Consider the following 26,089-nt stretch of genomic DNA (forward strand, 5'->3'; position numbering starts at 1 on the left):
TCTCAGCCAGCAGTGCTCTCAGCAGCAGTGCTCTCAGCCAGCAGTGCTCTCAGCAGCAGTGCTCTCAGCAGCAGTGCTCTCAGCTGCAGTGCTCTCAGGATGCAGTGCTCTCAGCAGCAGTGCTCTCAGGTAGCAGTGCTCTCAGGCTGCAGTGCTCTCAGGCTGCAGTGCTCTCAGGCTGCAGTGCACTCAGGCAGCAGTGCTCTCAGCAGCAGTGCTCTCAGGCTGCAGTGCTCTCAGCAGCAGTGCTCTCAGCTGCAGTGCTCTCAGGCAGCAGTGCTCTCAGCAGCAGTGCTCTCAGCAGCAGTGCTCTCAGCAGCAGTGCTCTCAGCTGCAGTGCTCTCAGGCAGCAGTGCTCTCAGCTGCAGTGCTCTCAGCAGCAGTGCTCTCAGGCAACAGTGCACTCAGCAGCGGTGCTCTCAGGCTGCAGTGCTCTCAGGCAGCAGTGCTCCTCAGCCAGCAGTGCTCTCAGCAGCAGTGCTCTCAGCAGCAGTGCTCTCAGCAGCAGTGCTCTCAGGCTGCAGTGCTCTCAGCAGCAGTGCTCTCAGGCAGCAGTGCTCTCAGGCTGCAGTGCTCTCAGCAGCAGTGCTCTCAGGCAGCAGTGCTCTCAGCAGCAGTGCTCTCAGGCTGCAGTGCTCTCTTTCTGCATTGCTCTCAGGCAGCAGTGCTCTCAGCAGCAGTGCTCTCAGCAGCAGTGCTCTCAGCAGCAGTGCTCTCAGGCAGCAGTGCTCTCAGGCTGCAGTGCTCTCAGGCTGCAGTGCTCTCAGCAGCAGTGCTCTCAGGCTGCAGTGCTCTCAGCAGCAGTGCTCTCAGCAGCAGTGCTCTCAGGCTGCAGTGCTCTCAGGCTGCAGTGCTCTCAGCAGCAGTGCTCTCAGGCTGCAGTGCTCTCAGGCTGCAGTGCTCTCAGCCAGCAGTGCTCTCAGCCAGCAGTGCTCTCAGCAGCAGTGCTCTCAGCCAGCAGTGCTCTCAGCAGCAGTGCTCTCAGGATGCAGTGCTCTCAGCAGCAGTGCTCTCAGGTAGCAGTGCTCTCAGGCTGCAGTGCTCTCAGGCTGCAGTGCTCTCAGCAGCAGTGCTCTCAGGCAGCAGTGCTCTCAGCAGCAGTGCTCTCAGCAGCAGTGCTCTCAGGCAGCAGTGCTCTCAGCAGCAGTGCTCTCAGCAGCAGTGCTCTCAGCAGCAGTGCTCTCAGGCTGCAGTGCTCTCAGGCAGCAGTGCTCTCAGGCTGCAGTGCTCTCAGGCTGCAGTGCTCTCAGCAGCAGTGCTCTCAGGCTGCAGTGCTCTCAGGCAGCAGTGCTCTCAGCAGCAGTGCTCTCAGCAGCAGTGCTCTCAGGCAGCAGTGCTCTCAGCAGCAGTGCTCTCAGCAGCAGTGCTCTCAGGCTGCAGTGCTCTCAGGCAGCAGTGCTCTCAGGCTGCAGTGCTCTCAGGCTGCAGTGCTCTCAGCAGCAGTGCTCTCAGGCTGCAGTGCTCTCAGCAGCAGTGCTCTCAGCTGCAGTGCTCTCAGGCAGCAGTGCTCTCAGGCTGCAGTGCTCTCAGCAGCAGTGCTCTCAGCAGCAGTGCTCTCAGCAGCAGTGCTCTCAGCTGCAGTGCTCTCAGGCAGCAGTGCTCTCAGGCTGCAGTGCTCTCAGCAGCAGTGCTCTCAGCAGCAGTGCTCTCAGGCAACAGTGCACTCAGCAGCGGTGCTCTCAGGCTGCAGTGCTCTCAGGCAGCAGTGCTCTCAGCCAGCAGTGCTCTCAGCCAGCAGTGCTCTCAGGCAGCAGTGCTCTCAGGCAGCAGTGCTCTCAGGCAGCAGTGCTCTCAGCAGCAGTGCTCTCAGGCAGCAGTGCTCTCAGGCTGCAGTGCTCTCAGCAGCAGTGCTCTCAGGCGGCAGTGCTCTCAGCAGCAGTGCTCTCAGGCTGCAGTGCTCTCATTCTGCAGTGCTCTCAGGCAGCAGTGCTCTCAGCAGCAGTGCTCTCAGGCTGCAGTGCTCTCAGCCAGCAGTGCTCTCAGGCTGCAGTGCTCTCAGCAGCAGTGCTCTCAGGCTGCAGTGCTCTCAGGCTGCAGTGCTCTCAGCAGCAGTGCTCTCAGGCAGCAGTGCTCTCAGGCTGCAGTGCTCTCAGCCAGCAGTGCTCTCAGCCAGCAGTGCTCTCAGCAGCAGTGCTCTCAGCAGCAGTGCTCTCAGGCTGCAGTGCTCTCAGCAGCAGTGCTCTCAGGCTGCAGTGCTCTCAGGCTGCAGTGCTCACAGCAGCAGTGCTCTCAGGCTGCAGTGCTCTCAGCAGCAGTGCTCTCAGGCTGCAGTGCTCTCAGGCAGCAGTGCTCTCAGCAGCAGTGCTCTCAGGCAGCAGTGCTCTCAGGCTGCAGTGCTCTCAGCAGCAGTGCTCTCAGGCTGCAGTGCTCTCAGGCTGCAGTGCTCTCAGCAGCAGTGCTCTCAGCAGCAGTGCTCTCAGGCTGCAGTGCTCTCAGCAGCAGTGCTCTCAGGCTGCAGTGCTCTCAAGCAGCAGTGCTCTCAAGCAGCAGTGCTCTCAGGCTGCAGTGCTCTCAGGCTGCAGTGCTCTCAGCAGCAGTGCTCTCAGGCAGCAGTGCTCTCAGGCTGCAGTGCTCTCAGCAGCAGTGCTCTCAGCAGCAGTGCTCTCAGCTGCAGTGCTCTCAGGCAGCAGTGCTCTCAGCAGCAGTGCTCTCAGGCTGCAGTGCTCTCAGGGTGCAGTGCTCTCAGCAGCAGTGCTCTCAGGCAGCAGTGCTCTCAGCAGCAGTGCTCTCAGGCTGCAGTGCTCTCAGCAGCAGTGCTCTCAGGCTGCAGTGCTCTCAGCAGCAGTGCTCTCAGGCTGCAGTGCTCTCAGCAGCAGTGCTCTCAGGCTGCAGTGCTCTCAAGCAGCAGTGCTCTCAGGCAGCAGTGCACTCAGGCAGCAGTGCTCTCAGGCTGCAGTGCTCTCAAGCAGCAGTGCTCTCAGGCAGCAGTGCACTCAGGCAGCAGTGCTCTCAGGCTGCAGTGCTCTCAGGCTGCAGTGCTCTCAGGCAGCAGTGCTCTCAGCAGCAGTGCTCTCAGCAGCAGTGCTCTCAGGCTGCAGTGCTCTCAGCAGCAGTGCTCTCAGCAGCAGTGCTCTCAGGCTGCAGTGCTCTCAGCAGCAGTGCTCTCAGGCTGCAGTGCTCTCAGCAGCAGTGCTCTCAGCAGCAGTGCTCTCAGGCAGCAGTGCTCTCAGCAGCAGTGCTCTCAGGCTGCAGTGCTCTCAGGCAGCAGTGCTCTCAGGCAGCAGTGCTCTCAGCAGCAGTGCTCTCAGGCAGCAGTGCTCTCAGCAGCAGTGCTCTCAGGCTGCAGTGCTCTCAGGCTGCAGTGCTCTCAGGCTGCAGTGCTCTCAGCAGCAGTGCTCTCAGCCAGCAGTGCTCTCAGCAGCAGTGCTCTCAGGCTGCAGTGCTCTCAGGCTGCAGTGCTCTCAGCAGCAGTGCTCTCAGGCAGCAGTGCTCTCAGGCTGCAGTGCTCTCAGCTGCAGTGCTCTCAGCAGCAGTGCTCTCAGGCAGCAGTGCTCTCAGGCTGCAGTGCTCTCAGCAGCAGTGCTCTCAGCAGCAGTGCTCTCAGCTGCAGTGCTCTCAGGCAGCAGTGCTCTCAGCAGCAGTGCTCTCAGCTGCAGTGCTCTCAGCAGCAGTGCTCTCAGCAGCAGTGCTCTCAGCAGCAGTGCTCTCAGCTGCAGTGCTCTCAGGCTGCAGTGCTCTCAGCAGCAGTGCTCTCAGCAGCAGTGCTCTCAGGGTGCAGTGCTCTCAGGCTGCAGTGCTCTCAGCAGCAGTGCTCTCAGGCTGCAGTGCTCTCAGCAGCAGTGCTCTCAGCAGCAGTGCTCTCAGGCTGCAGTGCTCTCAGCAGCAGTGCTCTCAGGCAGCAGTGCTCTCAGGCAGCAGTGCTCTCAGCAGCAGTGCTCTCAGGCTGCAGTGCTCTCAGCAGCAGTGCTCTCAGCAGCAGTGCTCTCAGGCAGCAGTGCTCTCAGGCTGCAGTGCTCTCAGGCTGCAGTGCTCTCAGCAGCAGTGCTCTCAGGCTGCAGTGCTCTCAGCAGCAGTGCTCTCAGCAGCAGTGCTCTCAGACTGCAGTGCTCTCAGCAGCAGTGCTCTCAGGCTGCAGTGCTCTCAGACTGCAGTGCTCTCAGGCAGCAGTGCTCTCAGGCTGCAGTGCTCTCAGGCTGCAGTGCTCTCAGGCTGCAGTGCTCTTAGCAGCAGTGCTCTCAGGCAGCAGTGCTCTCAGCAGCAGTGCTCTCAGCAGCAGTGCTCTCAGGCTGCAGTGCTCTCAGCAGCAGTGCTCTCAGCAGCAGTGCTCTCAGCAGCAGTGCTCTCATCAGCAGTGCTCAGGCAGCAGTGCTCTCAGGCTGCAGTGCTCTCAGCAGCAGTGCTCTCAGCAGCAGTGCTCTCAGGCAGCAGTGCTCTCAGCAGCAGTGCTCTCAGCTGCAGTGCTCTCAGGCAGCAGTGCTCTCAGCAGCAGTGCTCTCAGCAGCAGTGCTCTCAGGCAGCAGTGCTCTCAGCAGCAGTGCTCTCAGGCAGCAGTGCTCTCAGGCTGCAGTGCTCTCAGCAGCAGTGCTCTCAGGCTGCAGTGCTCTCAGCAGCAGTGCTCTCAGCAGCAGTGCTCTCAGGCTGCAGTGCTCTCAGCAGCAGTGCTCTCAGCAGCAGTGCTCTCAGCAGCAGTGCTCTCAGGCTGCAGTGCTCTCAGCAGCAGTGCTCTCAGCAGCAGTGCTCTCAGGCAGCAGTGCTCTCAGGCTGCAGTGCTCTCAGGCAGCAGTGCTATCAGCAGCAGTGCTCTCAGCAGCAGTGCTCTCAGGCAGCAGTGCTCTCAGGCTGCAGTGCTCTCAGGCTGCAGTGCTCTCAGCAGCAGTGCTCTCAGGCAGCAGTGCTCTCAGGCAGCAGTGCTCTCAGGCAGCAGTGCTCTCAGGCAGCAGTGCTCTCAGCAGCAGTGCTCTCAGCAGCAGTGCTGTCAGGCTGCAGTGCTCTCAGCAGCAGTGCTCTCAGGCTGCAGTGCTCTCAGCAGCAGTGCTCTCAGCAGCAGTGCTCTCAGCAGCAGTGCTCTCAGGCAGCAGTGCTCTCAGGCTGCAGTGCTCTCAGCAGCAGTGCTCTCAGGCAGCAGTGCTCTCAGGTAGCAGTGCTCTCAGCAGCAGTGCTCTCAGGCTGCAGTGCTCTCAGCAGCAGTGCTCTCAGCAGCAGTGCTCTCAGGCAGCAGTGCTCTCAGGCTGCAGTGCTCTCAGGCAGCAGTGCTATCAGCAGCAGTGCTCTCAGCAGCAGTGCTCTCAGGCTGCAGTGCTCTCAGCAGCAGTGCTCTCAGCAGCAGTGCTCTCAGCAGCAGTGCTCTCAGCAGCAGTGCTCTCAGCAGCAGTGCTCTCAGGCTGCAGTGCTCTCAGCAGCAGTGCTCTCATCAGCAGTGCTCTCAGGCAGCAGTGCTCTCAGGCTGCAGTGCTCTCAGCAGCAGTGCTCTCAGCAGCAGTGCTCTCAGCAGCAGTGCTCTCAGGGTGCAGTGCTCTCAGCAGCAGTGCTCTCATCAGCAGTGCTCTCAGGCAGCAGTGCTCTCAGGCTGCAGTGCTCTCAGCAGCAGTGCTCTCAGCAGCAGTGCTCTCAGCAGCAGTGCTCTCAGGCAGCAGTGCTCTCAGGCTGCAGTGCTCTCAGCAGCAGTGCTCTCAGCAGCAGTGCTCTCAGGCTGCAGTGCTCTCAGCAGCAGTGCTCTCAGCAGCAGTGCTCTCATCAGCAGTGCTCTCAGGGTGCAGTGCTCTCAGGCTGCAGTGCTCTCAGCAGCAGTGCTCTCAGGCTGCAGTACTCTCAGGCTGCAGTGCTCTCAGCAGCAGTGCTCTCAGGGTGCAGTGCTCTCAGCAGCAGTGCTCTCAGCAGCAGTGCTCTCAGGCTGCAGTGCTCTCAGCAGCAGTGCTCTCAGGCAGCAGTGCTCTCAGGGTGCAGTGCTCTCAGGCAGCAGTGCTCTCAGCAGCAGTGCTCTCAGCAGCAGTGCTCTCAGGGTGCAGTGCTCTCAGGCAGCAGTGCTCTCAGCAGCAGTGCTCTCAGCAGCAGTGCTCTCAGCAGCAGTGCTCTCAGGCAGCAGTGCTCTCAGCAGCAGTGCTCTCAGGCAGCAGTGCTCTCAGCAGCAGTGCTCTCAGGGTGCAGTGCTCTCAGGCAGCAGTGCTCTCAGCAGCAGTGCTCTCAGGCTGCAGTGCTCTCAGCAGCAGTGCTCTCAGCAGCAGTGCTCTCAGGCTGCAGTGCTCTCAGCAGCAGTGCTCTCAGCAGCAGTGCTCTCAGGCTGCAGTGCTCTCAGCAGCAGTGCTCTCAGCAGCAGTGCTCTCAGGCAGCAGTGCTCTCAGGCTGCAGTGCTCTCAGCAGCAGTGCTCTCAGGCAGCAGTGCTCTCAGGCAGCAGTGCTCTCAGCAGCAGTGCTCTCAGGCTGCAGTGCTCTCAGCAGCAGTGCTCTCAGGCAGCAGTGCTCTCAGGCTGCAGTGCTCTCAGGCAGCAGTGCTCTCAGCAGCAGTGCTCTCAGCAGCAGTGCTCTCAGGCTGCAGTGCTCTCAGCAGCAGTGCTCTCAGCAGCAGTGCTCTCAGCAGCAGTGCTCTCAGGCTGCAGTGCTCTCAGCAGCAGTGCTCTCATCAGCAGTGCTCTCAGGCAGCAGTGCTCTCAGGCTGCAGTGCTCTCAGCAGCAGTGCTCTCAGCAGCAGTGCTCTCAGCAGCAGTGCTCTCAGGGTGCAGTGCTCTCAGCAGCAGTGCTCTCATCAGCAGTGCTCTCAGGCAGCAGTGCTCTCAGGCTGCAGTGCTCTCAGCAGCAGTGCTCTCAGCAGCAGTGCTCTCAGCAGCAGTGCTCTCAGGCAGCAGTGCTCTCAGGCTGCAGTGCTCTCAGCAGCAGTGCTCTCAGCAGCAGTGCTCTCAGGCTGCAGTGCTCTCAGCAGCAGTGCTCTCAGCAGCAGTGCTCTCAGCAGCAGTGCTCTCAGGGTGCAGTGCTCTCAGGCTGCAGTGCTCTCAGCAGCAGTGCTCTCAGGCTGCAGTACTCTCAGGCTGCAGTGCTCTCAGCAGCAGTGCTCTCAGGGTGCAGTGCTCTCAGCAGCAGTGCTCTCAGCAGCAGTGCTCTCAGGCTGCAGTGCTCTCAGCAGAAGTGCTCTCAGGCAGCAGTGCTCTCAGGGTGCAGTGCTCTCAGGCAGCAGTGCTCTCAGCAGCAGTGCTCTCAGCAGCAGTGCTCTCAGGGTGCAGTGCTCTCAGGCAGCAGTGCTCTCAGCAGCAGTGCTCTCAGCAGCAGTGCTCTCTGGCAGCAGTGCTCTCAGCAGCAGTGCTCTCAGGGTGCAGTGCTCTCAGGCAGCAGTGCTCTCAGCAGCAGTGCTCTCAGGCTGCAGTGCTCTCAGCAGCAGTGCTCTCAGGCAGCAGTGCTCTCAGCAGCAGTGCTCTCAGCAGCAGTGCTCTCAGGCTGCAGTGCTCTCAGGCTGCAGTGCTCTCAGGCTGCAGTGCTCTCAGCAGCAGTGCTCTCAGCAGCAGTGCTCTCAGCAGCAGTGCTCTCAGGGTGCAGTGCTCTCAGGCAGCAGTGCTCTCAGCAGCAGTGCTCTCAGGCTGCAGTGCTCTCAGCAGCAGTGCTCTCAGCAGCAGTGCTCTCAGGGTGCAGTGCTCTCAGGCTGCAGTGCTCTCAGCAGCAGTGCTCTCAGCAGCAGTGCTCTCAGGGTGCAGTGCTCTCAGCAGCAGTGCTCTCAGCAGCAGTGCTCTCAGGGTGCAGTGCTCTCAGGCTGCAGTGCTCTCAGCAGCAGTGCTCTCAGGCTGCAGTGCTCTCAGGCTGCAGTGCTCTCAGGCTGCAGTGCTCTCAGCAGCAGTGCTCTCAGCAGCAGTGCTCTCAGCAGCAGTGCTCTCAGGCTGCAGTGCTCTCAGCAGCAGTGCTCTCAGGGTGCAGTGCTCTCAGGCTGCAGTGCTCTCAGCAGCAGTGCTCTCAGCAGCAGTGCTCTCAGGGTGCAGTGCTCTCAGCAGCAGTGCTCTCAGCAGCAGTGCTCTCAGCAGCAGTGCTCTCAGGGTGCAGTGCTCTCAGGCTGCAGTGCTCTCAGCAGCAGTGCTCTCAGCAGCAGTGCTCTCAGGGTGCAGTGCTCTCAGGCAGCAGTGCTCTCAGCAGCAGTGCTCTCAGGCTGCAGTGCTCTCAGCAGCAGTGCTCTCAGGGTGCAGTGCTCTCAGGCTGCAGTGCTCTCAGCAGCAGTGCTCTCAGCAGCAGTGCTCTCAGGGTGCAGTGCTCTCAGCAGCAGTGCTCTCAGCAGCAGTGCTCTCAGGCAGCAGTGCTCTCAGGCTGCAGTGCTCTCAGCAGCAGTGCTCTCAGGCAGCAGTGCTCTCAGGCAGCAGTGCTCTCAGCAGCAGTGCTCTCAGGCTGCAGTGCTCTCAGCAGCAGTGCTCTCAGGCAGCAGTGCTCTCAGGCTGCAGTGCTCTCAGGCAGCAGTGCTCTCAGCAGCAGTGCTCTCAGCAGCAGTGCTCTCAGGCTGCAGTGCTCTCAGCAGCAGTGCTCTCAGCAGCAGTGCTCTCAGCAGCAGTGCTCTCAGGCTGCAGTGCTCTCAGCAGCAGTGCTCTCATCAGCAGTGCTCTCAGGCAGCAGTGCTCTCAGGCTGCAGTGCTCTCAGCAGCAGTGCTCTCAGCAGCAGTGCTCTCAGCAGCAGTGCTCTCAGGGTGCAGTGCTCTCAGCAGCAGTGCTCTCATCAGCAGTGCTCTCAGGCAGCAGTGCTCTCAGGCTGCAGTGCTCTCAGCAGCAGTGCTCTCAGCAGCAGTGCTCTCAGCAGCAGTGCTCTCAGGCAGCAGTGCTCTCAGGCTGCAGTGCTCTCAGCAGCAGTGCTCTCAGCAGCAGTGCTCTCAGGCTGCAGTGCTCTCAGCAGCAGTGCTCTCAGCAGCAGTGCTCTCAGCAGCAGTGCTCTCAGGGTGCAGTGCTCTCAGGCTGCAGTGCTCTCAGCAGCAGTGCTCTCAGGCTGCAGTACTCTCAGGCTGCAGTGCTCTCAGCAGCAGTGCTCTCAGGGTGCAGTGCTCTCAGCAGCAGTGCTCTCAGCAGCAGTGCTCTCAGGCTGCAGTGCTCTCAGCAGAAGTGCTCTCAGGCAGCAGTGCTCTCAGGGTGCAGTGCTCTCAGGCAGCAGTGCTCTCAGCAGCAGTGCTCTCAGCAGCAGTGCTCTCAGGGTGCAGTGCTCTCAGGCAGCAGTGCTCTCAGCAGCAGTGCTCTCAGCAGCAGTGCTCTCTGGCAGCAGTGCTCTCAGCAGCAGTGCTCTCAGGGTGCAGTGCTCTCAGGCAGCAGTGCTCTCAGCAGCAGTGCTCTCAGGCTGCAGTGCTCTCAGCAGCAGTGCTCTCAGGCAGCAGTGCTCTCAGCAGCAGTGCTCTCAGCAGCAGTGCTCTCAGGCTGCAGTGCTCTCAGGCTGCAGTGCTCTCAGGCTGCAGTGCTCTCAGCAGCAGTGCTCTCAGCAGCAGTGCTCTCAGCAGCAGTGCTCTCAGGGTGCAGTGCTCTCAGGCAGCAGTGCTCTCAGCAGCAGTGCTCTCAGGCTGCAGTGCTCTCAGCAGCAGTGCTCTCAGCAGCAGTGCTCTCAGGGTGCAGTGCTCTCAGGCTGCAGTGCTCTCAGCAGCAGTGCTCTCAGCAGCAGTGCTCTCAGGGTGCAGTGCTCTCAGCAGCAGTGCTCTCAGCAGCAGTGCTCTCAGCAGCAGTGCTCTCAGGGTGCAGTGCTCTCAGGCTGCAGTGCTCTCAGCAGCAGTGCTCTCAGGCTGCAGTGCTCTCAGGCTGCAGTGCTCTCAGGCTGCAGTGCTCTCAGCAGCAGTGCTCTCAGCAGCAGTGCTCTCAGCAGCAGTGCTCTCAGGCTGCAGTGCTCTCAGCAGCAGTGCTCTCAGGGTGCAGTGCTCTCAGGCTGCAGTGCTCTCAGCAGCAGTGCTCTCAGCAGCAGTGCTCTCAGGGTGCAGTGCTCTCAGCAGCAGTGCTCTCAGCAGCAGTGCTCTCAGCAGCAGTGCTCTCAGGGTGCAGTGCTCTCAGGCTGCAGTGCTCTCAGCAGCAGTGCTCTCAGCAGCAGTGCTCTCAGGGTGCAGTGCTCTCAGGCAGCAGTGCTCTCAGCAGCAGTGCTCTCAGGCTGCAGTGCTCTCAGCAGCAGTGCTCTCAGGGTGCAGTGCTCTCAGGCTGCAGTGCTCTCAGCAGCAGTGCTCTCAGCAGCAGTGCTCTCAGGGTGCAGTGCTCTCAGCAGCAGTGCTCTCAGCAGCAGTGCTCTCAGCAGCAGTGCTCTCAGGCAGCAGTGCTCTCAGGGTGCAGTGCTCTCAGCAGCAGTGCTCTCAGCAGCAGTGCTCTCAGGCAGCAGTGCTCTCAGGCTGCAGTGCTCTCAGCAGCAGTGCTCTCAGCAGCAGTGCTCTCAGCTGCAGTGCTCTCAGGCAGCAGTGCTCTCAGCAGCAGTGCTCTCAGCTGCAGTGCTCTCAGCAGCAGTGCTCTCAGCAGCAGTGCTCTCAGCTGCAGTGCTCTCAGGCTGCAGTGCTCTCAGCAGCAGTGCTCTCAGCAGCAGTGCTCTCAGGGTGCAGTGCTCTCAGGCTGCAGTGCTCTCAGCAGCAGTGCTCTCAGGCTGCAGTGCTCTCAGCAGCAGTGCTCTCAGGCAGCAGTGCTCTCAGGCTGCAGTGCTCTCAGCAGCAGTGCTCTCAGCAGCAGTGCTCTCAGCAGCAGTGCTCTCAGCAGCAGTGCTCTCAGGGTGCAGTGCTCTCAGCAGCAGTGCTCTCATCAGCAGTGCTCTCAGGCAGCAGTGCTCTCAGGCTGCAGTGCTCTCAGCAGCAGTGCTCTCAGCAGCAGTGCTCTCAGCAGCAGTGCTCTCAGGCAGCAGTGCTCTCAGGCTGCAGTGCTCTCAGCAGCAGTGCTCTCAGCAGCAGTGCTCTCAGGCTGCAGTGCTCTCAGCAGCAGTGCTCTCAGCAGCAGTGCTCTCAGGCTGCAGTGCTCTCAGGCTGCAGTGCTCTCAGCAGCAGTGCTCTCAGGCTGCAGTACTCTCAGGCTGCAGTGCTCTCAGCAGCAGTGCTCTCAGGGTGCAGTGCTCTCAGCAGCAGTGCTCTCAGCAGCAGTGCTCTCAGGCTGCAGTGCTCTCAGCAGCAGTGCTCTCAGGCAGCAGTGCTCTCAGGGTGCAGTGCTCTCAGGCAGCAGTGCTCTCAGCAGCAGTGCTCTCAGCAGCAGTGCTCTCAGGGTGCAGTGCTCTCAGGCAGCAGTGCTCTCAGCAGCAGTGCTCTCAGCAGCAGTGCTCTCAGGCAGCAGTGCTCTCAGCAGCAGTGCTCTCAGGGTGCAGTGCTCTCAGGCAGCAGTGCTCTCAGCAGCAGTGCTCTCAGGCTGCAGTGCTCTCAGCAGCAGTGCTCTCAGCAGCAGTGCTCTCAGGCTGCAGTGCTCTCAGCAGCAGTGCTCTCAGCAGCAGTGCTCTCAGGCTGCAGTGCTCTCAGCAGCAGTGCTCTCAGCAGCAGTGCTCTGAGGCAGCAGTGCTCTCAGGCTGCAGTGCTCTCAGCAGCAGTGCTCTCAGGCAGCAGTGCTCTCAGGCAGCAGTGCTCTCAGCAGCAGTGCTCTCAGGCTGCAGTGCTCTCAGCAGCAGTGCTCTCAGCAGCAGTGCTCTCAGGCAGCAGTGCTCTCAGGCTGCAGTGCTCTCAGGCAGCAGTGCTCTCAGCAGCAGTGCTCTCAGCAGCAGTGCTCTCAGGCTGCAGTGCTCTCAGCAGCAGTGCTCTCAGCAGCAGTGCTCTCAGCAGCAGTGCTCTCAGGCTGCAGTGCTCTCAGCAGCAGTGCTCTCAGCAGCAGTGCTCTCAGGCAGCAGTGCTCTCAGGCTGCAGTGCTCTCAGCAGCAGTGCTCTCAGCAGCAGTGCTCTCAGCAGCAGTGCTCTCAGCAGCAGTGCTCTCAGGGTGCAGTGCTCTCAGCAGCAGTGCTCTCATCAGCAGTGCTCTCAGGCAGCAGTGCTCTCAGGCTGCAGTGCTCTCAGCAGCAGTGCTCTCAGCAGCAGTGCTCTCAGCAGCAGTGCTCTCAGGCAGCAGTGCTCTCAGGCTGCAGTGCTCTCAGCAGCAGTGCTCTCAGCAGCAGTGCTCTCAGGCTGCAGTGCTCTCAGCAGCAGTGCTCTCAGCAGCAGTGCTCTCAGCAGCAGTGCTCTCAGGGTGCAGTGCTCTCAGGCTGCAGTGCTCTCAGCAGCAGTGCTCTCAGGCTGCAGTACTCTCAGGCTGCAGTGCTCTCAGCAGCAGTGCTCTCAGGGTGCAGTGCTCTCAGCAGCAGTGCTCTCAGCAGCAGTGCTCTCAGGCTGCAGTGCTCTCAGCAGCAGTGCTCTCAGGCAGCAGTGCTCTCAGCAGCAGTGCTCTCAGGCTGCAGTGCTCTCAGCAGCAGTGCTCTCAGGCAGCAGTGCTCTCAGCAGCAGTGCTCTCAGCAGCAGTGCTCTCAGGCTGCAGTGCTCTCAGGCTGCAGTGCTCTCAGCAGCAGTGCTCTCAGCAGCAGTGCTCTCAGCAGCAGTGCTCTCAGGGTGCAGTGCTCTCAGGCAGCAGTGCTCTCAGCAGCAGTGCTCTCAGGCTGCAGTGCTCTCAGCAGCAGTGCTCTCAGGGTGCAGTGCTCTCAGGCTGCAGTGCTCTCAGCAGCAGTGCTCTCAGCAGCAGTGCTCTCAGGGTGCAGTGCTCTCAGCAGCAGTGCTCTCAGCAGCAGTGCTCTCAGCAGCAGTGCTCTCAGGGTGCAGTGCTCTCAGGCTGCAGTGCTCTCAGCAGCAGTGCTCTCAGGCTGCAGTGCTCTCAGGGTGCAGTGCTCTCAGGCTGCAGTGCTCTCAGCAGCAGTGCTCTCAGCAGCAGTGCTCTCATTCTGCAGTGCTCTCAGGCTGCAGTGCTCTCAGCAGCAGTGCTCTCAGCAGCAGTGCTCTCAGGCAGCAGTGCTCTCAGCAGCAGTGCTCTCAGGCTGCAGTGCTCTCAGCAGCAGTGCTCTCAGCAGCAGTGCTCTCAGCAGCAGTGCTCTCATTCTGCAGTGCTCTCAGGCAGCAGTGCTCTCAGCAGCAGTGCTCTCATTCTGCAGTGCTCTCAGGCTGCAGTGCTCTCAGCAGCAGTGCTCTCAGCAGCAGTGCTCTCAGCAGCAGTGCTCTCAGGCTGCAGTGCTCTCAGCAGCAGTGCTCTCAGGCTGCAGTGCTCTCAGCAGCAGTGCTCTCAGCAGCAGTGCTCTCAGCAGCAGTGCTCTCAGGCTGCAGTGCTCTCAGCAGCAGTGCTCTCAGGCAGCAGTGCTCTCAGGGTGCAGTGCTCTCAGGCAGCAGTGCTCTCAGCAGCAGTGCTCTCAGCAGCAGTGCTCTCAGGGTGCAGTGCTCTCAGGCAGCAGTGCTCTCAGGCTGCGGTGCTCTCAGCAGCAGTGCTCTCAGGCTGCAGTGCTCTCAGCAGCAGTGCTCTCAGCAGCAGTGCTCTCAGGCTGCAGTGCTCTCAGCAGCAGTGCTCTCAGCAGCAGTGCTCTCAGCAGCAGTGCTCTCAGGCTGCAGTGCTCTCAGGCTGCAGTGCTCTCAGCAGCAGTGCTCTCAGCAGCAGTGCACTCAGGCTGCAGTGCTCTCAGCAGCAGTGCTCTCAGCAGCAGTGCTCTCAGCAGCAGTGCTCTCAGGCTGCAGTGCTCTCAGGCAGCAGTGCTCTCAGGCTGCAGTGCTCTCAGCAGCAGTGCTCTCAGGCTGCAGTGCTCTCAGGCTGCAGTGCTCTCAGCAGCAGTGCTCTCAGGCAGCAGTGCTCTCAGGCTGCAGTGCTCTCAGCCAGCAGTGCTCTCAGCCAGCAGTGCTCTCAGCAGCAGTGCTCTCAGCAGCAGTGCTCTCAGGCTGCAGTGCTCTCAGCAGCAGTGCTCTCAGGCTGCAGTGCTCTCAGGCTGCAGTGCTCACAGCAGCAGTGCTCTCAGGCTGCAGTGCTCTCAGCAGCAGTGCTCTCAGGCTGCAGTGCTCTCAGGCAGCAGTGCTCTCAGCAGCAGTGCTCTCAGGCAGCAGTGCTCTCAGCAGCAGTGCTCTCAGCAGCAGTGCTCTCAGGCTGCAGTGCTCTCAGCAGCAGTACTCTCAGCAGCAGTGCTCTCAGGCTGCAGTGCTCTCAGCAGCAGTGCTCTCAGGCAGCAGTGCTCTCAGGCTGCAGTGCTCTCAGCAGCAGTGCTCTCAGCAGCAGTGCTCTCAGCTGCAGTGCTCTCAGGCAGCAGTGCTCTCAGCAGCAGTGCTCTCAGGGTGCAGTGCTCTCAGGCTGCAGTGCTCTCAGCAGCAGTGCTCTCAGGCTGCAGTGCTCTCAGCAGCCGTGCTCTCAGCAGCAGTGCTCTCAGCAGCAGTGCTCTCAGGGTGCAGTGCTCTCAGGCTGCAGTGCTCTCAGCAGCAGTGCTCTCAGGCTGCAGTGCTCTCAGGCAGCAGTGCTCTCAGCAGTAGTGCTCTCAGGCAGCAGTGCTCTCAGCAGCAGTGCTCTCAGCTGCAGTGCTCTCAGGCAGCAGTGCTCTCAGGCTGCAGTGCTCTCAGCAGCAGTGCTCTCAGCAGCAGTGCTCTCAGGCAACAGTGCACTCAGCAGCGGTGCTCTCAGGCTGCAGTGCTCTCAGGCTGCAGTGCTCTCAGCAGCAGTGCTCTCAGCAGCAGTGCTCTCAGGCAGCAGTGCTCTCAGCAGGAGTGCTGTCAGGCAGCAGTGCTCTCAGGCTGCAGTGCTCTCAGCAGCAGTGCTCTCAGGCAGCAGTGCTCTCAGCAGCAGTGCTCTCAGGCTGCAGTGCTCTCAGCAGCAGTGCTCTCAGGCAGCAGTGCTCTCAGGCTGCAGTGCTCTCAGCCAGCAGTGCTCTCAGCCAGCAGTGCTCTCAGCAGCAGTGCTCTCAGCAGCAGTGCTCTCAGGCTGCAGTGCTCTCAGCCAGCAGTGCTCTCAGCCAGCAGTGCTCTCAGCAGCAGTGCTCTCAGCAGCAGTGCTCTCAGGCAGCAGTGCTCTCAGGCTGCAGTGCTCTCAGGCTGCAGTGCTCTCAGCAGCAGTGCTCTCAGGCTGCAGTGCTCTCAGCAGCAGTGCTCTCAGGCTGCAGTGCTTACAGCAGCAGTGCTCTCAGGCTGCAGTGCTCTCAGCAGCAGTGCTCTCAGGGTGCAGTGCTCTCAGGCAGCAGTGCTCTCAGCAGCAGTGCTCTCAGGCAGCAGTGCTCTCAGGCTGCAGTGCTCTCAAGCAGCAGTGCTCTCAGCAGCAGTGCTCTCAGGCTGCAGTGCTCTCAGGGTGCAGTGCTCTCAGCAGCAGTGCTCTCAGGCAGCAGTGCTCTCAGCAGCAGTGCTCTCAGGCTGCAGTGCTCTCAGCAGCAGTGCTCTCAGGCTGCAGTGCTCTCAGCAGCAGTGCTCTCAGGCTGCAGTGCTCTCAGCAGCAGTGCTCTCATGCTGCAGTGCTCTCAAGCAGCAGTGCTCTCAGGCAGCAGTGCACTCAGGCAGCAGTGCTCTCAGGCTGCAGTGCTCTCAAGCAGCAGTGCTCTCAGGCAGCAGTGCACTCAGGCAGCAGTGCTCTCAGCAGCAGTGCTCTCAGGCTGCAGTGCTCTCAGGCAGCAGTGCTCTCAGCAGCAGTGCTCTCAGCAGCAGTGCTCTCAGGCAGCAGTGCTCTCAGCAGCAGTGCTCTCAGGCTGCAGTGCTCTCAGGCTGCAGTGCTCTCAGGCTGCAGTGCTCTCAGCAGCAGTGCTCTCAGCCAGCAGTGCTCTCAGCAGCAGTGCTCTCAGGCTGCAGTGCTCTCAGGCTGCAGTGCTCTCAGCAGCAGTGCTCTCAGCAGCAGTGCTCTCAGGCTGCAGTGCTCTCAGCAGCAGTGCTCTCAGGCTGCAGTGCTCTCAGGCTGCAGTGCTCTCAGGCTGCAGTGCTCTCAGCAGCAGTGCTCTCAGGCAGCAGTGCTCTCAGGCTGCAGTGCTCTCAGCAGCAGTGCTCTCAGCAGCAGTGCTCTCAGCTGCAGTGCTCTCAGCAGCAGTGCTCTCAGCAGCAGTGCTCTCAGCAGCAGTGCTCTCAAGCAGCAGTGCTCTCAGGCAGCAGTGCACTCAGGCAGCAGTGCTCTCAGGCTGCAGTGCACTCAGGCAGCAGTGCTCTCAGGCTGCAGTGCTCTCAAGCAGCAGTGCTCTCAGGCAGCAGTGCACTCAGGCAGCAGTGCTCTCAGCAGCAGTGCTCTCAGGCTGCAGTGCTCTCAGGCTGCAGTGCTCTCAGCAGCAGTGCTCTCAGGCTGCAGTGCTCTCAGGCTGCAGTGCTCTCAGGCTGCAGTGCTCTCAGCAGCAGTGCTCTCAGCAGCAGTGCTCTCAGGCTGCAGTGCTCTCAGCAGCAGTGCTCTCAGGCTGCAGTGCTCTCAGGCTGCAGTGCTCTCAGGCTGCAGTGCTCTCAGCAGCAGTGCTCTCAGGCAGCAGTGCTCTCAGGCTGCAGTGCTCTCAGCAGCAGTGCTCTCAGCAGCAGTGCTCTCAGCTGCAGTGCTCTCAGCAGCAGTGCTCTCAGCAGCAGTGCTCTCAGCAGCAGTGCTCTCAGCATCAGTGCTCTCAAGCAGCAGTGCTCTCAGGCAGCAGTGCTCTCAAGCAGCAGTGCTCTCAGGCAGCAGTGCACTCAGGCAGCAGTGCTCTCAGGCTGGAGTGCTCTCAAGCAGCAGTGCTCTCAGGCAGCAGTGCACTCAGGCAGCAGTGCTCTCAGCAGCAGTGCTCTCAGGCTGCAGTGCTCTCAGGCAGCAGTGCTCTCAGCAGCAGTGCTCTCAGCAGCAGTGCTCTCAGGCAGCAGTGCTCTCAGCAGCAGTGCTCTCAGGCTGCAGTGCTCTCAGGCTGCAGTGCTCTCAGGCTGCAGTGCTCTCAGCAGCAGTGCTCTCAGCCAGCAGTGCTCTCAGCAGCAGTGCTCTCAGCAGCAGTGCTCTCAGGCTGCAGTGCTCTCAGGCTGCAGTGCTCTCAGCAGCAGTGCTCTCAGCAGCAGTGCTCTCAGGCTGCAGTGCTCTCAGCAGCAGTGCTCTCAGGCTGCAGTGCTCTCAGGCTGCAGTGCTCTCAGGCTGCAGTGCTCTCAGCAGCAGTGCTCTCAGGCAGCAGTGCTCTCAGGCTGCAGTGCTCTCAGCAGCAGTGCTCTCAGCAGCAGTGCTCTCAGCTGCAGTGCTCTCAGCAGCAGTGCTCTCAGCAGCAGTGCTCTCAGCAGCAGTGCTCTCAGCTGCAGTGCTCTCAGGCAGCAGTGCTCTCAGCAGCAGTGCTCTCAGCTGCAGTGCTCTCAGCAGCAGTGCTCTCAGCAGCAGTGTTCTCAGCAGCAGTGCTCTCAGGCTGCAGTGCTCTCAGGCTGCAGTGCTCTCAGCAGCAGTGCTCTCAGGCTGCAGTGCTCTCAGCAGCAGTGCTCTCAGCAGCAGTGCTCTCAGGCTGCAGTGCTCTCAGCAGCAGTGCTCTCAGGCAGCAGTGCTCTCAGGCAGCAGTGCTCTCAGCAGCAGTGCTCTCAGGCTGCAGTGCTCTCAGCAGCAGTGCTCTCAGCAGCAGTGCTCTCAGGCAGCAGTGCTCTCAGGCTGCAGTGCTCTCAGGCTGCAGTGCTCTCAGCAGCAGTGCTCTCAGGCTGCAGTGCTCTCAGCAGCAGTGCTCTCAGTGGCAGTGCTCTCATCAGCAGTGCTCTCAGGCAGCAGTGCTCTCAGGCTGCAGTGCTCTCAGCAGCAGTGCTCTCAGCAGCAGTGCTCTCAGGCTGCAGTGCTCTCAGGCTGCAGTGCTCTCAGCAGCAGTGCTCTCAGGGTGCAGTGCTCTCAGCAGCAGTGCTCTCAGCAGCAGTGCTCTCAGGCTGCAGTGCTCTCAGCAGCAGTGCTCTCAGGCTGCAGTGCTCTCAGCAGCAGTGCTCTCAGCAGCAGTGCTCTCATCAGCAGTGCTCTCAGACAGCAGTGCTCTCAGGCTGCAGTGCTCTCAGCAGCAGTGCTCTCAGCAGCAGTGCTCTCAGGCAGCAGTGCTCTCAGCAGCAGTGCTCTCAGCTGCAGTGCTCTCAGGCAGCAGTGCTCTCAGCAGCAGTGCTCTCAGGCTGCAGTGCTCTCAGCAGCAGTGCTCTCAGGCAGCAGTGCTCTCAGGCAGCAGTGCTCTCAGGCAGCAGTGCTCTCAGCAGCAGTGCTCTCAGGCTGCAGTGCTCTCAGCAGCAGTGCTCTCAGCAGCAGTGCTCTCAGGCTGCAGTGCTCTCAGCAGCAGTGCTCTCAGGCAGCAGTGCTCTCAGCAGCAGTGCTCTCAGGCAGCAGTGCTCTCAGCAGCAGTGCTCTCAGCAGCAGTGCTCTCAGGCTGCAGTGCTCTCAGGCAGCAGTGCTCTCAGGCAGCAGTGCTCTCAGCAGCAGTGCTCTCAGCAGCAGTGCTCTCAGGCAGCAGTGCTCTCAGCAGCAGTGCTCTCAGCAGCAGTGCTCTCAGCAGCAGTGCTCTCAGGCTGCAGTGCTCTCAGCAGCAGTGCTCTCAGCAGCAGTGCTCTCAGGCTGCAGTGCTCTCAGCAGCAGTGCTCTCAGCAGCAGTGCTCTCAGGCAGCAGTGCTCTCAGGCTGCAGTGCTCTCAGCAGCAGTGCTCTCAGGCAGCAGTGCTCTCAGCAGCAGTGCTCTCAGGCTGCAGTGCTCTCAGCAGCAGTGCTCTCAGCAGCAGTGCTCTCAGGCAGCAGTGCTCTCAGGCTGCAGTGCTCTCAGGCAGTAGTGCTCTCAGCAGCAGTGCTCTCAGCAGCAGTGCTCTCAGGCTGCAGTGCTCTCAGCAGCAGTGCTCTCAGCAGCAGTGCTCTCAGGCTGCAGTGCTCTCAGCAGCAGTGCTCTCATCAGCAGTGCTCTCAGGCAGCAGTGCTCTCAGGCTGCAGTGCTCTCAGCAGCAGTGCTCTCAGCAGCAGTGCTCTCAGCAGCAGTGCTCTCAGGGTGCAGTGCTCTCAGCAGCAGTGCTCTCATCAGCAGTGCTCTCAGGCAGCAGTGCTCTCAGGCTGCAGTGCTCTCAGCAGCAGTGCTCTCAGCAGCAGTGCTCTCAGGCAGCAGTGCTCTCAGGCTGCAGTGCTCTCAGCAGCAGTGCTCTCAGCAGCAGTGCTCTCAGCAGCAGTGCTCTCAGGCTGCAGTGCTCTCAGGAGCAGTGCTCTCAGCAGCAGTGCTCTCAGGCAGCAGTGCTCTCAGGCTGCAGTGCTCTCAGCAGCAGTGCTCTCAGCAGCAGTGCTCTCAGGCAACAGTGCACTCAGCAGCGGTGCTCTCAGGCTGCAGTGCTCTCAGGCTGCAGTGCTCTCAGCAGCAGTGCTCTCAGCAGCAGTGCTCTCAGGCAGCAGTGCTCTCAGCAGGAGTGCTGTCAGGCAGCAGTGCTCTCAGGCTGCAGTGCTCTCAGCAGCAGTGCTCTCAGGCAGCAGTGCTCTCAGCAGCAGTGCTCTCAGGCTGCAGTGCTCTCAGCAGCAGTGCTCTCAGGCAGCAGTGCTCTCAGGCTGCAGTGCTCTCAGCCAGCAGTGCTCTCAGCCAGCAGTGCTCTCAGCAGCAGTGCTCTCAGCAGCAGTGCTCTCAGGCTGCAGTGCTCTCAGCCAGCAGTGCTCTCAGCCAGCAGTGCTCTCAGCAGCAGTGCTCTCAGCAGCAGTGCTCTCAGGCAGCAGTGCTCTCAGGCTGCAGTGCTCTCAGGCTGCAGTGCTCTCAGCAGCAGTGCTCTCAGGCTGCAGTGCTCTCAGCAGCAGTGCTCTCAGGCTGCAGTGCTTACAGCAGCAGTGCTCTCAGGCTGCAGTGCTCTCAGCAGCAGTGCTCTCAGGGTGCAGTGCTCTCAGGCAGCAGTGCTCTCAGCAGCAGTGCTCTCAGGCAGCAGTGCTCTCAGGCTGCAGTGCTCTCAAGCAGCAGTGCTCTCAGCAGCAGTGCTCTCAGGCTGCAGTGCTCTCAGGGTGCAGTGCTCTCAGCAGCAGTGCTCTCAGGCAGCAGTGCTCTCAGCAGCAGTGCTCTCAGGCTGCAGTGCTCTCAGCAGCAGTGCTCTCAGGCTGCAGTGCTCTCAGCAGCAGTGCTCTCAGGCTGCAGTGCTCTCAAGCAGCAGTGCTCTCAGGCAGCAGTGCACTCAGGCAGCAGTGCTCTCAGGCTGCAGTGCTCTCAAGCAGCAGTGCTCTCAGGCAGCAGTGCACTCAGGCAGCAGTGCTCTCAGCAGCAGTGCTCTCAGGCTGCAGTGCTCTCAGGCAGCAGTGCTCTCAGCAGCAGTGCTCTCAGCAGCAGTGCTCTCAGGCAGCAGTGCTCTCAGCAGCAGTGCTCTCAGGCTGCAGTGCTCTCAGGCTGCAGTGCTCTCAGGCTGCAGTGCTCTCAGCAGCAGTGCTCTCAGCCAGCAGTGCTCTCAGCAGCAGTGCTCTCAGGCTGCAGTGCTCTCAGGCTGCAGTGCTCTCAGCAGCAGTGCTCTCAGCAGCAGTGCTCTCAGGCTGCAGTGCTCTCAGCAGCAGTGCTCTCAGGCTGCAGTGCTCTCAGGCTGCAGTGCTCTCAGGCTGCAGTGCTCTCAGCAGCAGTGCTCTCAGGCAGCAGTGCTCTCAGGCTGCAGTGCTCTCAGCAGCAGTGCTCTCAGCAGCAGTGCTCTCAGCTGCAGTGCTCTCAGCAGCAGTGCTCTCAGGCTGCAGTGCTCTCAGCAGCAGTGCTCTCAGCAGCAGTGCTCTCAAGCAGCAGTGCTCTCAGGCAGCAGTGCACTCAGGCAGCAGTGCTCTCAGGCTGCAGTGCACTCAGGCAGCAGTGCTCTCAGGCTGCAGTGCTCTCAAGCAGCAGTGCTCTCAGGCAGCAGTGCACTCAGGCAGCAGTGCTCTCAGCAGCAGTGCTCTCAGGCTGCAGTGCTCTCAGGCTGCAGTGCTCTCAGCAGCAGTGCTCTCAGGCTGCAGTGCTCTCAGGCTGCAGTGCTCTCAGGCTGCAGTGCTCTCAGCAGCAGTGCTCTCAGCAGCAGTGCTCTCAGGCTGCAGTGCTCTCAGCAGCAGTGCTCTCAGGCTGCAGTGCTCTCAGGCTGCAGTGCTCTCAGGCTGCAGTGCTCTCAGCAGCAGTGCTCTCAGGCAGCAGTGCTCTCAGGCTGCAGTGCTCTCAGCAGCAGTGCTCTCAGCAGCAGTGCTCTCAGCTGCAGTGCTCTCAGCAGCAGTGCTCTCAGCAGCAGTGCTCTCAGCAGCAGTGCTCTCAGCAGCAGTGCTCTCAAGCAGCAGTGCTCTCAGGCAGCAGTGCTCTCAAGCAGCAGTGCTCTCAGGCAGCAGTGCACTCAGGCAGCAGTGCTCTCAGGCTGCAGTGCTCTCAAGCAGCAGTGCTCTCAGGCAGCAGTGCACTCAGGCAGCAGTGCTCTCAGCAGCAGTGCTCTCAGGCTGCAGTGCTCTCAGGCAGCAGTGCTCTCAGCAGCAGTGCTCTCAGCAGCAGTGCTCTCAGGCAGCAGTGCTCTCAGCAGCAGTGCTCTCAGGCTGCAGTGCTCTCAGGCTGCAGTGCTCTCAGGCTGCAGTGCTCTCAGCAGCAGTGCTCTCAGCCAGCAGTGCTCTCAGCAGCAGTGCTCTCAGCAGCAGTGCTCTCAGGCTGCAGTGCTCTCAGGCTGCAGTGCTCTCAGCAGCAGTGCTCTCAGCAGCAGTGCTCTCAGGCTGCAGTGCTCTCAGCAGCAGTGCTCTCAGGCTGCAGTGCTCTCAGGCTGCAGTGCTCTCAGGCTGCAGTGCTCTCAGCAGCAGTGCTCTCAGGCAGCAGTGCTCTCAGGCTGCAGTGCTCTCAGCAGCAGTGCTCTCAGCAGCAGTGCTCTCAGCTGCAGTGCTCTCAGCAGCAGTGCTCTCAGCAGCAGTGCTCTCAGCAGCAGTGCTCTCAGCTGCAGTGCTCTCAGGCAGCAGTGCTCTCAGCAGCAGTGCTCTCAGCTGCAGTGCTCTCAGCAGCAGTGCTCTCAGCAGCAGTGTTCTCAGCAGCAGTGCTCTCAGGCTGCAGTGCTCTCAGGCTGCAGTGCTCTCAGCAGCAGTGCTCTCAGGCTGCAGTGCTCTCAGCAGCAGTGCTCTCAGCAGCAGTGCTCTCAGGCTGCAGTGCTCTCAGCAGCAGTGCTCTCAGGCAGCAGTGCTCTCAGGCAGCAGTGCTCTCAGCAGCAGTGCTCTCAGGCTGCAGTGCTCTCAGCAGCAGTGCTCTCAGCAGCAGTGCTCTCAGGCAGCAGTGCTCTCAGGCTGCAGTGCTCTCAGGCTGCAGTGCTCTCAGCAGCAGTGCTCTCAGGCTGCAGTGCTCTCAGCAGCAGTGCTCTCAGTGGCAGTGCTCTCATCAGCAGTGCTCTCAGGCAGCAGTGCTCTCAGGCTGCAGTGCTCTCAGCAGCAGTGCTCTCAGCAGCAGTGCTCTCAGGCTGCAGTGCTCTCAGGCTGCAGTGCTCTCAGCAGCAGTGCTCTCAGGGTGCAGTGCTCTCAGCAGCAGTGCTCTCAGCAGCAGTGCTCTCAGGCTGCAGTGCTCTCAGCAGCAGTGCTCTCAGGCTGCAGTGCTCTCAGCAGCAGTGCTCTCAGCAGCAGTGCTCTCATCAGCAGTGCTCTCAGACAGCAGTGCTCTCAGGCTGCAGTGCTCTCAGCAGCAGTGCTCTCAGCAGCAGTGCTCTCAGGCAGCAGTGCTCTCAGCAGCAGTGCTCTCAGCTGCAGTGCTCTCAGGCAGCAGTGCTCTCAGCAGCAGTGCTCTCAGGCTGCAGTGCTCTCAGCAGCAGTGCTCTCAGGCAGCAGTGCTCTCAGGCAGCAGTGCTCTCAGGCAGCAGTGCTCTCAGCAGCAGTGCTCTCAGGCTGCAGTGCTCTCAGCAGCAGTGCTCTCAGCAGCAGTGCTCTCAGGCTGCAGTGCTCTCAGCAGCAGTGCTCTCAGGCAGCAGTGCTCTCAGCAGCAGTGCTCTCAGGCAGCAGTGCTCTCAGCAGCAGTGCTCTCAGCAGCAGTGCTCTCAGGCTGCAGTGCTCTCAGGCAGCAGTGCTCTCAGGCAGCAGTGCTCTCAGCAGCAGTGCTCTCAGCAGCAGTGCTCTCAGGCAGCAGTGCTCTCAGCAGCAGTGCTCTCAGCAGCAGTGCTCTCAGCAGCAGTGCTCTCAGGCTGCAGTGCTCTCAGCAGCAGTGCTCTCAGCAGCAGTGCTCTCAGGCTGCAGTGCTCTCAGCAGCAGTGCTCTCAGCAGCAGTGCTCTCAGGCAGCAGTGCTCTCAGGCTGCAGTGCTCTCAGCAGCAGTGCTCTCAGGCAGCAGTGCTCTCAGCAGCAGTGCTCTCAGGCTGCAGTGCTCTCAGCAGCAGTGCTCTCAGCAGCAGTGCTCTCAGGCAGCAGTGCTCTCAGGCTGCAGTGCTCTCAGGCAGTAGTGCTCTCAGCAGCAGTGCTCTCAGCAGCAGTGCTCTCAGGCTGCAGTGCTCTCAGCAGCAGTGCTCTCAGCAGCAGTGCTCTCAGGCTGCAGTGCTCTCAGCAGCAGTGCTCTCATCAGCAGTGCTCTCAGGCAGCAGTGCTCTCAGGCTGCAGTGCTCTCAGCAGCAGTGCTCTCAGCAGCAGTGCTCTCAGCAGCAGTGCTCTCAGGGTGCAGTGCTCTCAGCAGCAGTGCTCTCATCAGCAGTGCTCTCAGGCAGCAGTGCTCTCAGGCTGCAGTGCTCTCAGCAGCAGTGCTCTCAGCAGCAGTGCTCTCAGGCAGCAGTGCTCTCAGGCTGCAGTGCTCTCAGCAGCAGTGCTCTCAGCAGCAGTGCTCTCAGCAGCAGTGCTCTCAGGCTGCAGTGCTCTCAGGAGCAGTGCTCTCAGCAGCAGTGCTCTCAGCAGCAGTGCTCTCAGGGTGCAGTGCTCTCAGGCTGCAGTGCTCTCAGCAGCAGTGCTCTCAGGCTGCAGTACTCTCAGGCTGCAGTGCTCTCAGCAGCAGTGCTCTCAGGGTGCAGTGCTCTCAGCAGCAGTGCTCTCAGCAGCAGTGCTCTCAGGCTGCAGTGCTCTCAGCAGCAGTGCTCTCAGGCAGCAGTGCTCTCAGGGTGCAGTGCTCTCAGGCAGCAGTGCTCTCAGCAGCAGTGCTCTCAGCAGCAGTGCTCTCAGGGTGCAGTGCTCTCAGCAGCAGTGCTCTCAGGCTGCAGTGCTCTCAGCAGCAGTGCTCTCAGCAGCAGTGCTCTCAGGCAGCAGTGCTCTCAGCAGCAGTGCTCTCAGGGTGCAGTGCTCTCAGGCAGCAGTGCTCTCAGCAGCAGTGCTCTCAGGCTGCAGTGCTCTCAGCAGCAGTGCTCTCAGGCAGCAGTGCTCTCAGCAGCAGTGCTCTCAGCAGCAGTGCTCTCAGGGTGCAGTGCTCTCAGGCAGCAGTGCTCTCAGCAGCAGTGCTCTCAGGCTGCAGTGCTCTCAGCAGCAGTGCTCTCAGGGTGCAGTGCTCTCAGCAGCAGTGCTCTCATCAGCAGTGCTCTCAGCAGCAGTGCTCTCAGGGTGCAGTGCTCTCAGGCTGCAGTGCTCTCAGCAGCAGTGCTCTCAGGCTGCAGTGCTCTCAGCAGCAGTGCTCTCAGCAGCAGTGCTCTCAGGGTGCAGTGCTCTCAGGCTGCAGTGCTCTCAGCAGCAGTGCTCTCAGCAGCAGTGCTCTCAGCAGCAGTGCTCTCAGGGTGCAGTGCTCTCAGCAGCAGTGCTCTCAGCAGCAGTGCTCTCAGCAGCAGTGCTCTCAGGGTGCAGTGCTCTCAGGCTGCAGTGCTCTCAGCAGCAGTGCTCTCAGGCTGCAGTGCTCTCAGGCAGCAGTGCTCTCAGGCTGCAGTGCTCTCAGCAGCAGTGCTCTCAGCAGCAGTGCTCTCATTCTGCAGTGCTCTCAGGCTGCAGTGCTCTCAGCAGCAGTGCTCTCAGCAGCAGTGCTCTCAGGCAGCAGTGCTGTCAGCAGCAGTGCTCTCAGGCTGCAGTGCTCTCAGCAGCAGTGCTCTCAGCAGCAGTGCTCTCAGCAGCAGTGCTCTCATTCTGCAGTGCTGTCAGGCAGCAGTGCTCTCAGCAGCAGTGCTCTCATTCTGCAGTGCTCTCAGGCTGCAGTGCTCTCAGCAGCAGTGCTCTCATTCTGCAGTGCTCTCAGGCAGCAGTGCTCTCAGCAGCAGTGCTCTCAGGCTGCAGTGCTCTCAGCAGCAGTGCTCTCAGCAGCAGTGCTCTCAGCAGCAGTGCTCTCAGTAGCAGTGCTCTCAGGCTGCAGTGCTCTCAGCAGCAGTGCTCTCAGCAGCAGTGCTCTCAGCAGCAGTGCTCTCAGGCTGCAGTGCTCTCAGCAGCAGTGCTCTCAGGCAGCAGTGCTCTCAGGGTGCAGTGCTCTCAGGCAGCAGTGCTCTCAGCAGCAGTGCTCTCAGCAGCAGTGCTCTCAGGCTGCAGTGCTCTCAGCAGCAGTGCTCTCAGCAGCAGTGCTCTCAGGGTGCAGTGCTCTCAGGCAGCAGTGCTCTCAGGCTGCAGTGCTCTCAGCAGCAGTGCTCTCAGGCTGCAGTGCTCTCAGCAGCAGTGCTCTCAGCAGCAGTGCTCTCAGGCTGCAGTGCTCTCAGCAGCAGTGCTCTCAGCAGCAGTGCTCTCAGCAGCAGTGCTCTCAGGCTGCAGTGCTCTCAGCAGCAGTGCACTCAGGCTGCAGTGCTCTCAGCAGCAGTGCTCTCAGGCAGCAGTGCTCTCAGCAGCAGTGCTCTCAGGCTGCAGTGCTCTCAGGCTGCAGTGCTCTCAGCAGCAGTGCTCTCAGGCAGCAGTGCTCTCAGCAGCAGTGCTCTCAGCAGCAGTGCTCTCAGGCTGCAGTGCTCTCAGCAGCAGTGCTCTCAGCAGCAGTGCTCTCAGGCAGCAGTGCTCTCAGCAGCAGTGCTCTCAGGCAGCAGTGCTCTCAGGCTGCAGTGCTCTCAGCAGCAGTGCTCTCAGCAGCAGTGCTCTCAGCAGCAGTGCTCTCAGCAGCAGTGCTCTCAGCAGCAGTGCTCTCAGGCTGCAGTGCTCTCAGGCTGCAGTGCTCTCAGCAGCAGTGCTCTCAGGGTGCAGTGCTCTCAGCAGCAGTGCTCTCAGGCTGCAGTGCTCTCAGGCTGCAGTGCTCTCAGGCTGCAGTGCTCTCAGCAGCAGTGCTCTCAGGGTGCAGTGCTCTCAGGCTGCAGTGCTCTCAGGCTGCAGTGCTCTCAGCAGCAGTGCTCTCAGGCTGCAGTGCTTACAGCAGCAGTGCTCTCAGGCTGCAGTGCTCTCAGCAGCAGTGCTCTCAGGGTGCAGTGCTCTCAGCAGCAGTGCTCTCAGCAGCAGTGCTCTCAGCAGCAGTGCTCTCAGGCTGCAGTGCTCTCAGCAGCAGTGCTCTCAGCAGCAGTGCTCTCAGGCTGCAGTGCTCTCAGCAGCAGTGCTCTCAGGCAGCAGTGCTCTCAGCAGCAGTGCTCTCAGCAGCAGTGCTCTCAGGCTGCAGTGCTCTCAGCAGCAGTGCTCTCAGCAGCAGTGCTCTCAGGCTGCAGT

At 61.0% G+C, this 26,089-nt stretch overlaps 1 protein-coding gene across 1 annotated transcript in view; it reads left to right on the forward strand.

Annotated features, from left to right (window-relative positions):
- NAGPA (N-acetylglucosamine-1-phosphodiester alpha-N-acetylglucosaminidase) overlaps window positions 1–26,089 on the forward strand; it is a 57,192-nt gene that overhangs the window by 14,521 nt on the left and 16,582 nt on the right. The gene's annotated exons all lie outside the window — the stretch shown is intronic.

The sequence above is a fragment of the Melanerpes formicivorus genome, unplaced genomic scaffold (assembly GCF_026170545.1).
Source record: "Melanerpes formicivorus ecotype bairdi unplaced genomic scaffold, bMelFor1.0.p_v2 SCAF_14, whole genome shotgun sequence".
NCBI classification, from domain to species: Eukaryota; Metazoa; Chordata; class Aves; order Piciformes; family Picidae; genus Melanerpes; species Melanerpes formicivorus.